The sequence below is a fragment of the Periplaneta americana genome, chromosome 4 (assembly GCF_040183065.1).
Source record: "Periplaneta americana isolate PAMFEO1 chromosome 4, P.americana_PAMFEO1_priV1, whole genome shotgun sequence".
Lineage (NCBI taxonomy): Eukaryota > Metazoa > Arthropoda > Insecta > Blattodea > Blattidae > Periplaneta > Periplaneta americana.
In genome coordinates this window covers 126,057,456-126,064,297 of record NC_091120.1, presented here as the reverse complement: position 1 = coordinate 126,064,297, position 6,842 = coordinate 126,057,456, and the positions used below count along the sequence as shown (strand labels likewise).

The window sequence follows — 6,842 nt, the reverse complement described above, 5'->3', positions numbered from 1 at the left end:
AAGTTCTCGAGATATATCCCGAATCGTGAACAAGTATTTATACTCATCAATCGACTAACCTCGCCCACAAACATGAGCTACTGTCTGCGCGCCAGCTCTTAAACTGTGGCAGGAATGCAGCGTCGAAGCGATAAGCGGGTGATGACGTAAGACTGTACTATACTAGACTAAATATATATAACGCGGCAGGAATGCGGCGCGCCGTGAAACCGATAAGCGAGAGAGTTAAGGCGGCTTCACAATTGCCCGGGAATGGCAACTAGAACGAGAAGGGAAAGCCGAGGAATGAGAACGGGAATACTAATATTCACAACTGAACGGAAAGCTGAAGCGTCTGCGTTATTCTAATGTTTCAAGATGGACGACGACGAGTTAGTCACATATTGTGTACTTATTTTAATGTGTGTTTTAGTCGCTCAGAGCACTAAAAGAAGGTAAATATTACTCCCTATAATAAAATAAAAAGACATTTAATGTCTTACACAAATTTAATACGTATGAAAGTGGAAAATGAGAAGTTCATTGCACTGCGTTTCTTAATAAGGTTATGTGCTACTATCTAGTTGACATCATGATGTTCGTTACATTGTATTCCTTATTTTCAGATGGTGGGTTCGACCAATGAACCAACAAAGAAATGAGCGTGGAGCATTTGTGAATATATTCAAATATATAAAGGTACATGATCATGAGGCGTTTTACAAATATACAAGAATGGAACCCCAGCATTTCGAAAAAATATTATCATTAGTGAAACACAAGCTACTCAAGAGGAGTAGGCGAGAATGCTTGAGCCCAGAATTTCGATTGGCGATGACTCTAAAGTATCTGGCTCATGGTGGTTCATTTTTAAATCTGAGTTGGGAATTCAGGGTTGGGCATTCTACCGTTTCGAAAGTGATCGCTGAAACCTGTGATGTGTTATGGGAAGTACTTTATCCTTTATATTTTCCGTTTCCCACCAAAGAAGAGTGGTATAATATAAGCGAACGTTTCCTAGAGAGGTGGGACTTTCCCAATACTCTAGATGCCATTGATGGAAAACATGTCCAAATCCAGTGCCCTTTAAGATCCGGTAGTATATATTACAATTATAAGCACACTTTCAGTTTAATATTAATGGCATGCTGCGATGCAGACTATAAGTTTATCTGGGCTGACATTGGAGCATATGGCGCTGAAAGCGATGGTGGTGTATTTAGAAGAAGTAAAATTGGAAAAAAATTGGAGACTGGATCTGCAGAACTACCCGAACCTCGCACTCTACCAGGCAGTAATATTTTAATGCCATATTTCTTTGTAGCAGATGAGGCTTTTCCTCTAAAGCAGTATATTATGCGACCTTATCCTGGTAAATATTTAGGAGAGAAAAAAAAAATATTTTTAATTTTAGACTGTCTAGGGCTAGGAAAAATATCGAAAACAGTTTCGGTATACTCGCAAGTAGATGGAGAGTTTACAGACAACCATTGCTATGTTCAGTGAAGACTGCAGAATCAATAATTAAAGCCACATTATGTTTACATAACTATTTGAGAACAGAAACTTGCAGCCAGCACCCATCTCAAAATTTCGGAGACTGGAGAGAAATCACAAGAAATGACACAAATTTCAGATCAGTTGGTCGAATGGGATCTAATATTGCTACTCAGGCAATTTATATATTACGGGATAATTTCGCGGATTATTTGGTTTCAGATGCTGGAGCAATATCCTACCAACATAGATATGTAAACAATGGGAGATAGAAGTATGTCAATGTTACTATATTTCAATTGCATTATGGAAAGTATTTATTGAACACAAAAATAGGAATACAGAGTATTTAATTATTTATAAGTATCCAATAAAACATTATAGAAAATTGTTATTTTTTTAAATTTGTGAATACTTTCATACCAACATCTAAAATAACTTATCTCAGTTTATGAAATATATTTTTGTAACAGGTCCAACACCTCCTTCTTAAATTTAAATTTATCTTTCTGTGGGATCATTTTCAAGTCTTCAAGTACAGATTTCATGAAATTGAGGTCACTTAAAGTATGTCAATGTTACTATATTTCAATTGCATTATGGAAAGTATTTATTGAACACAAAAATAGGAACACAGAGTATTTGATTATTTATAAGTATCCAATAAAATATTACAGAAAATTGTTATTTTTTTTAATTTGAGAATACTTTTATACCAACATCTAAAATAACTTGTCTCAGTTTATGGAATATATTTTTCTAACAGGTCCAACACCTCCTTCTTCAATTTAAATTTATCTTTGTGTGGGATCATTTTCATGTCTTCAAGTACAGATTTCATGAAATTGAGGTCACTTGGTCCTGAATATTCTCTCGTTGCCACAAAAGACGTAAAGGAATCAACAACTTTAGAGAGGGTATCGTGCAGGTTGGCTCTCTTAGGGCGAAATTCCTCTTGGAAACTTCCACCTAAGGAACTTTCCTGCATGGGAGCTGGTGATTCTGTACTCGTACTGGCATCATCGGAAAGGTGTATTGCTTCTGATGTAGCCTCAACACTTGTACTCGGGGTGACTTCTACTGAGCTTACAGTTGAAGTCATTCTAAGCAAACAACAACGTCATAAGTTACAGACACATTATCAGTAAAATATACACAAGATTATAAAAATTTCAGCGAATTTCTTGAGTACAATAATAATGTAATCCAACATGTGTTGGGAAAAGTTTAATAGAATTATCAGTTAACAATGAAGATTAATTAATTTTAATTTGAGTGGCATTTAATAATTTAGATTTTCAATTGTAATAAATTGTAAATTGTTTAACAGACACTTAAAACAGATTGTTAATTGCTCATTGTAATTTCTAATGAATTCAGCAATTAATAATGAATAGAAACCAGATTGTATATTAGGAAAACATTTTTAAAAGCAAAATTAGAATGAACACATGTTTAATCCAACTTATCTTTTCAGATAGTAATAAAATATTATCTGCTTCAAATTGGAATTGACCTATAGATTGCAAAGATACTGTCAATAATATTTCCAACATTGTTTAGATCATATAGGCCTAAATGCAGCTCAGAAGTCAGAACTCTAAAAATGTGGAGAAATAGCATTCTTTTTTATTTATTTTGTGCATTGAACATTTTTTCTCCTTTATTGTGATTCTCTTTTAAGTATCTTAATACTTTTAAATTACAGTCCTTCCTTGTTGTTGTTGGGCAATTGGTTACACCCTCTCTGATCTATCAAATCTATCTGGAAATGAACAAATGCCAGAATCTGAAATACCTCCCAAAGTGCAAGATGTACATTATAGATGTTACTACAGGGTATGTCTGTACCCTCAAAATCAAATCAAATCAATAACTAACACTTGAGATTAATTATATTACTTACTGACGGTTCACTCTGTATGTATGAGTGTACAAACACACACAATCTATTACAAACTATAGTTATATACAGAATGAACCGTAAGTAATGTCATTACTTTCAAGGGGTTATTCTTTGAGATATTTCAAACAAAAACGTTTAATACATTTTTGCTCCTTTTCTAGCTTCCTTTTTGAGAAAAAAATTATTTTATATGAATCATTTCATAGCATATTTTGTGAAAGCTACTGAATTAATTCCCTATATGCTCAGTCAATTTAAGAGAGCAATGTATTATGGTCATAAATGACTGAAATAATTTTAGTTTGTCCTCTGAATGTGCAGAAATTTGATCCGAACAAATGTATGTTTTCGTTCTGAGAAGTAATTTTAATACGTAGTGCAGTGTGAGAACGTTGTGAAGGTTAGTACTGCCTGCAGAGAGGCAAATATATGTTGTCGTAGGCCAGGTACCTGAACAGCTGGCGTGTTCGAGACGACGGTTGAGAAGCGAAAAATATAAACATATCACATACGATTGATTTTAAAGACGTCTCGGGAAATTTGATTTGTTGTATAAGTTCACCAGTTATTACTTTAAAATGAAAGTGGGAGGGAACTATAATTTGTAATTGCTGGAAGAAAATGTTTGCGTATAACAAATTGAGTTTTTTTTTTTTAATAAGTTGATTTGTGTAACTTAAAAATAAGCTTTTCGTATTGCCTGTGTTCACCGATAGTATAGTTAAAATTAAATTGAAAGAGTTTACAAATGAATATTATTTTAAATTTATTTTCGTTTAATGTAAAATAGCATAATATCGTATTTTTATCTTTGCCTGTGGAGTTTTAAATGTTTCAGAATCTTGTTTTTACAATGTGAACTAAGCATCATTATTGTTTTAGTTCTTTAGCTTATTTAATTGAAATGAGAGTGTAGAAATATTTCTTAATGTTTTAAATTTATTTTGAAATAAGCGTATCTTATTGACTATATTCTCTGAATATTTCGTTAAAATTAGGTTGTAGAATTTATTTCCAATTTTTCAAGTTTTGTTTAACATGAAGTGACCAGTGTTCATTCTCCGTTCTCTAATACAGTAGGTATAACATCAGCTGTATTTTTTATGAGTTAAAACCAAGGTACGTGACAGTGACCTTCAACTTCAGAACAAGCCAGGTGAGGGGGTTGTTCAGAACAACAGAGACTTTTGTGCACTCCCCACTGATTACACAGCGTTGCACAATCTCGTAAAATCGTAAACCATGTATTTTGAAATGCACATTTTTCTGGAAAACTATTCACAACACAGCAAAATGGTATTTGACTTTTTTGTTGCTCTTTACTAAAGAAATCATCCACTAGAATTAATGACATTACTTACGGTTCACAAACTATACTACATAGGAAATTAACAATGCCATAAGAAATGCATGTATAAAAAATTTAAAGTGGAATTTAATGCAATGTGTAGGCCTAATAATTTAGTAGGCCATGTGGAAAAGAAGACTATTTACATGATCCTTTGATAACGTAAGTTTTAGGTTAGGTTTTATTGGTCATGGTATCAATATTAATGCCATCAAACAGAATTTTAGTTGGAACTATAGTTTGAAATACATAGGGTACTGATATATATATATATATATATATATATATATATATACGAGAATCTTAAATTTAATTCGCTTTCAGCTAGAATAGTGGGTGCCAAAAATATTCATACTTACTTCCTCTTCCTAATGTAAGGTGCCAACCACAACATAGAATTATAAAGGGAGAAATTATTTTTCTTCTGTTGAGCCCCAGAACCAGAAGGGGGGATAGCTGTAGAATCCCTCAAGGCTTTCACAAATCTGTCCCTGAGGCTGTCTCACTTCTTCTTAACAGTTTCGGCTAAAAATAATGCAATATATTAATATTTTCTCGCCTTTCCGAAAGTAAAATATATAACTAGAATTAATTTATCATCAAATTAACATTAAACGTTGAGTGTATGCATTTTATATGAACATAGATAAATAATATCAACATATAAAATGAAATGAAAGGAAATGTACAGTTTCACAAAATCAGAAGAAAAATGTTGTAATATTGCCAACTTACCATCACTATTCAGGATCTCTGCGATTGTACACCAAGCATTTTCTTTTATTCTTACATTTTTTAATTGAACATTTGTCTTGTCACATAAGAATTCTTTTTCTTGCACATACAGAATTAATAGTTCTTCAAACTCCGTAGCTGCCATGATAATCTCGACGAACAATCGACAATCGGAATTGAATAAATGACTGATTTGACATGCGCAGAAGAATCCCGGGAATGGAAATGTTAAAACTTCGTGAAGTTTTGTTTCTCATTCCAGGGCCTACCGTTCCCAGAAAGCAATTGTGTATCCATACATTAAAAAATAAAGCTTCCAAGATTTTTCTCGATTCCGTTCTCGTTCTAGTTGCCATTCCCGGGCAATTGTGAAGCCGCCTTTAATGTTTGTACTACGGAGGGAACATTCATGCACACTCCTTAGTTGGTCTGGCTGAGTCATATGCCCCCTTTCCCCACTTCCTCATACCTCACGGTTTAAGAGCTGGCGCGCACACAGTAGTTGCTTGCAATAAAACCTTGCTCCAGATCGTCTCCCTCTGTCTCACCTCTCTCCTCTTTCTTTCTCTCTCTCGTCTAATTACGGAATGCAGGAATACGTATTATCGTCCCACTCACTGGGTTAACGTCGGCGTACTCTTTGAGTTTTGCTTATCGCTCCCCAATATTGTATTTAAGTTGATTGATTTTATGTACTGTTTGGAACCGCAAGACTCCTCGTGCAGTAAGTTCGGTGTTGCAATATCTATGCCGTAGCCTACTGTCATCTCTTCAGGAGATAAATGTACAGAACCTGCGTTAGGCTATATAATTGGGTGTATTACAGTAAAATGAATGAAAGTGTAAAATGAAATGAAATATGCACAATTAAATTTTTTATATTCGCTACCTTGTTATCATTAGGAGTTTACCTCCGTTAGTAGAATTTTGACCAAAATTAATTAGTATTCAACAGATAATCATTATGCGTTCATCATACAAGTAAATTATATATATATATATATATATATATATATATATATATATATATATATATATATAATTCATATTTGTGTTATATTAATACATTACGTTTTAACTACCGTAAGTACTATTGCGTATTAAAATAATTTATAAAGCTTATACAGTATATTAATAACATACAAAATGTCTAAAATATTCCTCGTGATTATCTCGAAAATAACTTGTTTGCGACACAGGTAGTAACACTCGTGACTTTTTAACCAGTGCGGATTTCAAGGTCATTTCAATGCCAACATGAAATTTTTCTTATTTGAACACAAAATTTTCATTATATTAAGGGTTTAATAGGAAACATGTTTCAGATTAAAGTTTTATTTATTTTTTTCGCGTAAAATCAGAAATAACAAATGAAGT

The 6,842-nt window shown here is 33.1% G+C and overlaps 1 long non-coding RNA gene across 1 annotated transcript; it reads right to left on the bottom strand.

The window, feature by feature from the left end:
* Window positions 1-334: 334 nt before the first annotated feature.
* On the bottom strand, window positions 335-5,846 carry LOC138698186 (uncharacterized). Its single transcript, XR_011331760.1, has 3 exons — window positions 5,466-5,846; window positions 5,090-5,255; window positions 335-2,579 (listed from the first exon to the last, which is right to left on the bottom strand). It is a non-coding gene; the product is annotated as an uncharacterized lncRNA (long non-coding RNA).
* Between the last annotated feature and the right edge of the window lie 996 nt (window positions 5,847-6,842).